The sequence below is a fragment of the Haematobia irritans genome, chromosome 4, assembly GCF_050003625.1.
Source record: "Haematobia irritans isolate KBUSLIRL chromosome 4, ASM5000362v1, whole genome shotgun sequence".
In the NCBI taxonomy this organism is placed as follows: Eukaryota; Metazoa; Arthropoda; class Insecta; order Diptera; family Muscidae; genus Haematobia; species Haematobia irritans.
In genome coordinates this window covers 53,078,461-53,088,486 of record NC_134400.1, presented here as the reverse complement: position 1 = coordinate 53,088,486, position 10,026 = coordinate 53,078,461, and positions in this window count along the sequence as shown.

Sequence of the window (10,026 nt, the reverse complement as noted above, 5' to 3'; positions counted from 1 at the left end):
TCAGTCTATAATTATATGTAGCCCCCATATAAACCGATCCCCCGATTTGGCTTGCGAGGCCCCTAAGAGAAGCAAATTTCATCCGATCCGGCTGAAATTTGGTAGATGGTGTCAGTATATGGTCTCTAACAACCATGCAAAAATTGGTCCACATCGGTCCATAATTATATATAGCCCCCATATAAACCGATCCCCCGATTTGGCTTGAGAGGCCTCTACGAGAAGCAAATTTCATCCGATCCGGCTGAAATTTGGTACATGGTGTTAGTATATGGTCTCTAACAACCATGCAAAAATTGGTCCACATCGGTCCATAATTATATATAGCCCTTATATAAACCGATCCCCCGATTTGGCTTTCGAGGCCTCTAAGAGAAGCAAATTTCATCCGATCCGGCTGAAATGTGGTACGTGATGTTAGTATATGGTCTCTAACAACCATGCAAAAATTGGTCCACATCGGTTCATAATTATATATAGCCCCCATATAAACCGATCACCAGATTTGACCTCCGGAACCTCTTGGAAGACCAAAATTCATCTGATTCAGTTGAAATTTGGTACGTGGTGTTAATATATGGCCTCAAACTCCCATGCAAAAATTGGTCGATATCGGTCCATAATTATGTACAGGCCCCATATAAACCGATCCCCAGATTTGACCTCCAGAGCCCCTTGGAAGAGCAAAATTCTTCCCATTCGGTTGAAATTTGGTACGTGATGTTAGTATATGGTATCCAACAACCATGCAGGAATTGGTTCCTATCAGTCCATAATTATATATAGCTTCCATATAAACCGATCCCCAAATTTGACCTCCGGTGCCTTTTGGAGAAGCAAAATTCATCCGATCTGCTTGAAATTTGGTACGTGGTGGTAGTATATGATATTTAACAACCATGCCAAAAGTGGTCCATATCAGTCTATAATCGTACATAGCCCCATATAAACCGATCCCGAGATTTGGTTTTGGAACCTTTTGGAGGAGCAAATTTCATCCGAGTGAGTTGAAATTTGGTACATTGTGCTAGTATATGGTCGTTAACAACCATGCCTAACTAGGTCCATATCGGTCTATAGTTATATATGGCCCTCAGACAAATCGATCCCCAATCACACAAAAATTGGTCCATATCAAGTTCATAATTGTATATAGCCCCCATATAAGCGACCCCCATATTTCAATTCTGGCTCTCTGCGTACAAAAAGTCCATATCGATTCGTAATTATTTGTAGACTTAACTATACATAACTTTTTTGTCTAATATATACCATGTATGGACTAAATCACAATTTAGAAAACGATGTTAAGAAGTTTTAAGATACCACAACCCAAGTAATTCGATTGTGGATGACAGTCTTTCGTAGAAGTTTCTACGCAATCCATGGTGGTGGGTACATAAGATTCGGCCTGGCCGAACTTGCGGCCGTATATACTTGTTTTACATTAAAATATTACATTGGTTTCCAAAAAAATTGATTAAAGAAATACTTAAATAAGGTATTAAAAACCTATAATTTTGATGATAAAAAGGTCATAAAAACGTAAATATTCTAGTTGAAAGAAAGCCAAATTTTAAAAGAAAACTTACCAATTCTCTATTTTCGAACCCATCTGGAGTTGCTCTGAAATTAAATATTGCTTTTACAACAAAGAAAAACATTAAACTGGTTTCCAAAAAAAAGAAAAAATAAATAATTAACAAATAATAATATACATAAAAAATATTATTTTTAAAAGAAAGCCATATTAAAAAAACAATACTTACCAATTTATGGCTAAACTATACGCTGAGATATAACAAAAATTGTCCAAATTCATCTGTTATTGAATATTAATTTTTTACATTGAATAATAAAAATTTCAATACACTTTCAATTTCAACATATTTTCCTAAATATTCTTAATAACTTTTCTGGAAACTACCGATAAAATATTAATAACTTTCATTTAAAAGGTTTAATAAACAAACACCTATATATGTCTCAAAATTCCAAAATATTCCATGCCTTTATATTCCCTTGTTGCATATTAAAAGATGCAACAGCCCACGCCAACGCCAACTATACAACTGAAGCATGCCAAACAAAACCAAGCAAAGCCAAAACATTCCTACAACAACAAAAACACATGTGCCTTTATTGAAAACAACACCTCATCCAGCCAATAAACCATCCAAGAATAACAAACACACACAAACCACTAAATGAACCAAAATAAAAACAACCCCACGCTCATGTATACACAACAAAACTCAAGTAACATCATCTTTACCAGCGTTGCCGTTTTGGTCCGATCGGACCAAAATTGGTCCAAAAGATTTCTAATTTTTAAATTTGGTCCGATGGTCGGACCAAACGGAATTTGGCCCATTTTGGTCCATTTTCATAAATTTGGTCAAATTTATAATTTTTTCCTAGAATTTAAAATTTCTATCAGAATAGTATATGTGCAGTGAAAAAAATATTGACGTGAGGCCAAAGATTTCATGTGCTTAAAATACGAATGCGAATTTTGCTTAGCATAAAAGACGTATTTCTCTAAAATAAAGTTTTTCCCTTGTCCAAACGACTATAAACTTTTCAATGAAGTCGGTTTGTCCTTATAGTTAAGTAACTGGACTTAAGTTGGGTATCCTAACATGAAGGAAAATTTCGTTTTACTAAAGTCAAAATGGTCTTAATACTTCTGAAAAATTTTTCAAAATTAATGAAATCGTCCTTAATATTGTTGACTTTTTGCTCGATCTCGACTATGAAACTAAAAAGCGTTTAAAAATAGGTGATATTTTTTAACACTTTATTTTAAAGTTGGTGTTTACTTCAAACATATAATAATTTTCAGTTGTAGTCGAGTCTGAATTTGGAAATTTAAGTAGTCGTCCAGACGTTTCCAATGGACTTTAATAGCACATGAAGAAAAACAAATTAATACATTAGAATTTGTTTCCTAGAATCAACTACGCAAAACTCAAATTTAAAAGAGAATTGTGACGTAAATTTGTCCTCACTTCTAGTCTCTGCTTCTTTGGATCGGAATCAATACCACAATCATTAGTGTAATGACAAAATCTTTGCTTTTTTTCAGTGTGGGATTAGATACCATTTCAATCACAGAAAATCGAATATTTCGCGTTGATGTCAACCAAAATTGAGTTTGAAATTCCGCCTTTTCAAAAGTTCAATTTTTTTCAAATTAGAAAAAAAAAAACAAGTAAGTAAAGTAGAAAGTCGGGCGGGGCCGACTATGTCATACCCTAAACCACCATTACAGAATTAGTAATCATAAGCATTTGTGGGGTAACATATAGGTCTGGAAGATAAACCGCAGTTGGATATTTAAGAAAATTAAGGGGTACATGTCTATGGGTGCTTTGTGTCAATCTGACTATAGCTCATAGTCAATGTTGCCAGGGAAAATGTTCGGCTTACCCTACAAGGACAAAAAAGTTCCCTACTTTTCTATACATTCCCAAACAATTTTCCCTACTATATTTTTCGTTAAATTTAAAAAATTTTACAAAACAAAAATGGTTCTAAGTACATTATTATCTTAAAACATGAATATGCAACGTATATAACTTAGAATATAAATTTGTATCAGAGAGAATAAAAACACAAGAGAACGAAAATTTCTCTTCTACAAAAACAACAAATGTCAACCGTATAGATGTCGCACAATGCCTGCAGCTTTGGTATTACCGGCGTTGCGGTCGAAGCTCTGTTTTGATAAATTCTTTATAAAGGCATCGGCAGTTATAATTTCAAATTGTCTGCCAAAAAATTAATAGAATGAAAAGATTTATATAAAAGAACATTTGTTATTACAAAGTAGGTTCTAAATCCTATTTTCCTTACGTTTCGTAAAGCCGGCAGAGAACTGAACTGGCTGACGCCGACGCAAACTGTATGATATTTGAGAGAAGCGCCGACAAAAGCTGCATGATATTAGAGAAATTTTCCTCATGACTGCCACCTACTGAATCAGTTTCGCTTCACAGTTTCGTCCTCTTGTCATTTTATTCTCTCTGTTTGTATTACCACCACGGTTGCCATATGTTGGTAGAATTTTACCCAAATTAGTAATCTTTTTTGTTAAATCTCCATAAAAATAAAATTGTGGAAAAAGTTTCTATAAACAAATTTTTGTAATTAATTTTTCTATAGAAATAAAATTTTGACAATAAATTCTATAGAAATAAAATTTTGAGAAAAAATTCCACAGAAATAAAATTTTGAGAAAATTGTTTATAGAAATAATATGTTGAAAAAAATTTCTATAGAAATACAATTTTGACAAAATGTTCTATAGAAATAAAATGTTGACAAAATTTTCTACAGGAATAAAGTTTACCACACATTGTTAAAGATCAAGCCTTGCCGGCTTCTAATTTCCTCCTCTAGAGCTACCAAAATGTAAAAATTATTACAAATTGTGTTGAGTGAAAATGTCCTACATTGTGGCCCTACGTCCCTACTAGATTAGAAAAACCCTACATATAGGGAATTTCCCCTACTTCTAGCAACACTGGATGTGTTGATATTGCGCCTACGGAGCTAGTATGTCACTAATATTGAGCCCATTATTAAAAAAGAGAAAATCGTTAAATTAGTGTGGGTAATAAATACAAATTTATAAAAATCGAGCAATATTCTTAGGTAAGAGCTACAAGTACGTATAAGTACGATCGGCTAGTACATCAAAATTTGAAATTTGAGTAACATTGGTTAATAAATAAGAGTACTATGGCCAAATTTGGGAAAATCGAGCGATGCATATATATGGAAGCTATATCTAAATCTGAACCAATTTGCATAATATTTTGCGGGTTTGATTAATACCACAAAAGGTTACCTTGTGCAAGATTTGAGTAAGATCAGTTACGAAATGAGGCCTGTATGGTCAAACATAAGGTTATAAGGGCCAATTTTTTAAAATCGGGCGATACATATATGGGAGCTATATCTAAATTTGAACCGATTTCGATGAAATTTTACACATATAGTTAGTACTATAGAGGACTGGATCTAGCTAAATTTTAGTAAGATCGGTTAATAAATAAGGGTTCTATGGCCAAATTTGGGAAAATCGGGCTATACATATATATGGGAGCCATATCTAAATCAGAACCGATTTCGACGATTTTTTGCACATATAGGTAGTGCTATAGAAGACTACATTTAACCAAATTTGGGTAAGATCGGTTGATAAATAAGGGTTTTATGGCCAAATTTAGAAAAATCGGGCGGTACATATATATGGGAGCTATAGCTAAATCTGAACCGATTTCGATGCTTTTTTGCACATATAGTTAGTGCTATAGAAGATTATATTTAGCCAACTTTGAGTAAAATCGGTTGATAAATAAAGGTTTTGTGACCAAATTTGGGAAAATCGGGCGATACATATATATATGAGAGCTATATCTAAATCTGAACCGATTTGGATAAAATTTTGCAGACTTGAAGGGCGATGGAAAAGATTATCTTTTGGCAAATTTGGTGACGATCCGTTTGAAAAAACGCGCAAAGTGACCCCATTTGTCGAAATCGGGCGATACATATATATGGGAGCTATATCTAAATTTGATCCGATTTCTGCCAAATTCAATAGCGTTCGTTCTTGTGCCCAAAAAACTCCCTGTACCAAATATCATCAAAATCGGTTAATAATTGCGACCGGAATCCTGTGAACAACCAATACATGGACAGACGGACGGACACCAAGCGCTAGATCGACTCAGGAGGTGATTCTGAGTCGATCGGTATATATTTTATGGGGTCTAAAATCAATATTTCTGGTAGGCACATTTTTTGGCCGATCAAACTTATTATACCCTGACCACTATGTGGTTTAGGGTATAAAAAAGTTGAAAAGTCGACGTTTTAATGTCAACCGCTAAATTATATCAGTCCTTCTGATTTACTTTACTTTTTTAATAAAATCACTATGTACAACAATAAAAAACTTGTTAAAGCATTTTTCTTCGAAGTTGGAAATTTGGTCCGCTGGAGGGAATTTTGGTCCGATTTTGAAAAAATGTTGGTCCAAAATAAAATTGCGTAGTGGCAACGCTGATCTTTACATTAATCACATTCCACTATGCCGATAAAGATCTCTGTACTATGCATTAGTTCATCGCATCTGCTGACAATTTACTCTGAGAATAATATTCGTAAAGGCACACCAGTTTATGAACGATGAAACGTTTAACTTAAAATTTGCAAAATTTTCATGAAATGTTATCTACCATTTTTGACGAAAATGTCTATAAATTTAATTACATGTGAACTAAAAATATTTCATTGGGTAATTTTTTACCAACAATTATTAACTATAGGAATTGTCAGTAAGAAATTGCTATCCACTTTCAAGTTCATTTTTCGTAAAAAAATATTTTTTCATACAAAAAAATCTTATAGTAAATTGCACTTATTATTTAGAAAATACTTTACATTTCACAAGTAGTTTTATAGCATAACAAACGAATTTTTAACTACCAGTTAAGAAATTTTTTAAGGAAATTTCCATCGTATTTTGTAGGCCATGAACTAAACGATTGCTACTTAGAATTTGTAAAATTTCCTTTCGAGTAGTTAATTTTCGTTGAAGATACGAAAAATGACCTAAAATTCTGGAAAATTCTTGTAATAAATTATTGTAAAATTCTTCTTAAATTTACGAGACACTTTTTTTCTGTGTAAGCATTTGTGGGGTAACATATAGGTCTGGGAGATAAACCGCAGTTGCATATTTAAGAAAATGAAGGGGTACATGTCTATGGGTGCTTTGTGTCAATCTGACTATAGCTCATAGTCAATGTTGCCAGGGAAAATGTTCGGTTTACCCTACAAGGACAAAAATAGTTCTCTACTTTCCTATACATTCCCAAACAATTTTCCCTACTATATTTTTCGTTAAATTTAAAAATGTTTACAAAACAAAAATGGTACTTTATTATCTTAAAACATGAATATGCAACGTATATAACTTAGAATATAAATTCGTATTACCACCACGGTTGACACAGTTGGAATTCTACCCAAATTAGTAATCTTTTTTGTTAAATCTTTATAAAAATAAAATTTTGGAGAAGTTTCTATAAACAAAATATTGTGAGAAATTTTTCTATAGAAATAAAATTTTGACAATAAATTCTATAGAAATAAAATTTTAAGAAAAAAATTACACAGAAATAAAATTTTGAGAAAATTTTTTATAGAAATAATATTTTGAAAAAAATTTCTATAGAAATACAATTTTGACAAAATGTTCTATAGAAATAAAATGTTAACAAAATTTTCTACAGGAATAAAGTTTACCACACATTGTTAAAGATCATCTAATTTCCTCCTCTAGAGCCACCAAAATGTAAAAATTATTACAAATTGTGTTGAGTGAAAATGTCCTACATTGTGGCCGTACGTCCCTACAAGACGCTAAATATTAGAAAAACCCTACATATAGGGAATTTCCCCTACTTCTAGCAACACTGTGTTGATATTGCACCTACGGAGTTAGTATGCCACTAATATTGAGCCCATTATTAAAAAAAGAGAAAATCGTTAAATTAGTGTGGGTAATAAATACAAATTTGTAAAAATCGAGCAATATTCTTATGTAAGAGCTACAAGTACATATAAGTACGATCGGCTAGTACATCAAAATTTGAAATTTGAGTAACATTGGTTAATAAATAAGAGTACTATGGCCAAATTTGGGAAAATCGAGCGATGTATATATATGGAAGCTATATTTAAATCTGAACCAATTTGCATAATATTTTGCGGGTTTGATTAATACCACAAAAGGTTACCTTGTGCAAGATTTGAGTAAGATCAGTTAAGAAATGAGGCCTGTATGGTCAAACATAAGGTTATTAGGGGCGAATTTTTCACAATCGGGTGATACATATATGGGAGCTATATCTACATCTGAACCGATTTCGATGAAATGTGCACATATAGTTAGTACTATAGAGTACTGGATCTAGCCAACTTTTAGTAGGTTAGGTTAGGTTAAAGTGGCAGCCCGATTAAGATTCAGGCTCACTTAGACTATTCAGTCCATTGTGATACCACATTAACTAAAAGTACCTATTACATATGGACACTTCTAGTTTTAACCGTTGAACCTTCTCGATTATTTTCTTCTGTTGAACCAACCAGATTGTTCCAAAAACATTAGCAGACTGCTTAAGTTAACGTTTTCCAGGTCCGCTAGTAATCTGAAGCTATATGCCCCTAAAATTTGCTTACGCCTTACACAAAATGCAGGACGTTCACACAAGAGGTGTTTTATTGATTCCTTTTCCTCCGCATCATGACAGCTCATACAATAGTCATTATACTTCGCACCAACTTTTAGTAAGATCGGTTAATAAATAAGGGTTCTATGGCCAAATTTGGGAAAATCGGGCTATACATATATATGGGAGCTATATCTAAATCTGAACCGATTTCGATAATTTTTTGCACATAGAGTTAGTAATATAGAAGATTGGATCTAGCCAACTTTGAGTAAGATCGGTTAATAAATAAGGGTTCTATGGCCAAAGTTGGGAAAATCAGGCTATACATATATATGAGAGCTATATCTAAATCTGAACCGATTTCGATGATTTTTCGCACATATAGTTAGTACTATAGAAGATTAGATTTTGCAAACTTTGAGTAAGATCGGTTGATAAATAAAGGTTTTGTGGCCAAATTTGTGAAAATCGGGCGATACATATATATGAGAGCTATATCTAAATCTGAACCGATTTGCATGAAATTTTGCAGACTTGAAGGGCGGTGAAAAAGATTACCTTCTGCCAAATTTGGTGACGATCCGTTTGTAAAAAAAGGCGCAACGTGACCCCATTTGTCGAAATCTGGCGATACATATATATGGGAGCTATATCTAAATTTGATCCGATTTCTTCCAAATTCAATAGCGTTCGTTCTTGTGCCCAAAAAACTCCCTGTACCAAATTTCATCAAAATCGGTTAATAATTGCGACCGGAATCCTGGGAACAACAAATACATGGACAGACGGACGGACGGACGCCAAGCGCTAGATCGACTCAGGAGGTGATTCTGAGTCGATCGGTATATATTTTATGGGGGGGGCTAAAATCAATATTTCTGGTAGGCACTATGTGGTTTAGGGTATAAAAAATATTTATGTACTGTATATACTTTATGGGGTCTTAGAACAATACAGTAGATTTCATTTATAGCGACCTCGGTTATAACGACCATCCGTTTATAATAACGGATTTTCAAAGCAAGTTTGGTTCTTAATAGTTTGTACATGCGCAAGCATTCGCTTAGAACAACTCCGGTTTTAGCGACAATCTGCTTTTAACGACCAATTTGCACGTCTGTTTTGGAATGGACATTCGGTTATAACGACGATGTAAGTTCTGTGTACTAATTTTTATTTTTTTCATTCCATTTTTTGTCGTCAGCCAATACTAAATAAAGAAACATATACTGCGGGGAATCACAGGATTTGTTTTCGACTATCCCAAACAGAGGTGCAAATGACAAAGAAGAAATATTCAAACCAGTTTGGGATGGGTTCGAGTTCAAACCAGTAGTGGGATTCTGTATTTCTTCACGATAATCGCATTGTTTACATTGTCTACGAAAAAACGTGTTTGCACTAACGATCGTGTCATTCTGTAACTAATATGTAGCAACTGTTGTTTAAGCTGCGCTGCGCTTGGCAACCCTGCTACGAAAAACGGTGGAATGACAAAAAAAGTTTGCAAAATTGGAAATTGTATGGAAATTTAAAAGAAATACACAAATCCGGAAGAGAAAAATTGGTGATATTCTCAACTTATATGAAATTCCCTTTAATTTAAGACCATTTAAGGCAGTTCCACCCGATAAAATTCTTAGAACGGCTTAGAACCTTCAGATTTTTAAAATATTTCAGAAAACTCTTTTTGTAATAGAGAAGGGATCAATTTTTTTCCTATTAAAAGTAGCGTACATAATTAAAGACCCTATTTTGCATGAATGGAATTTTC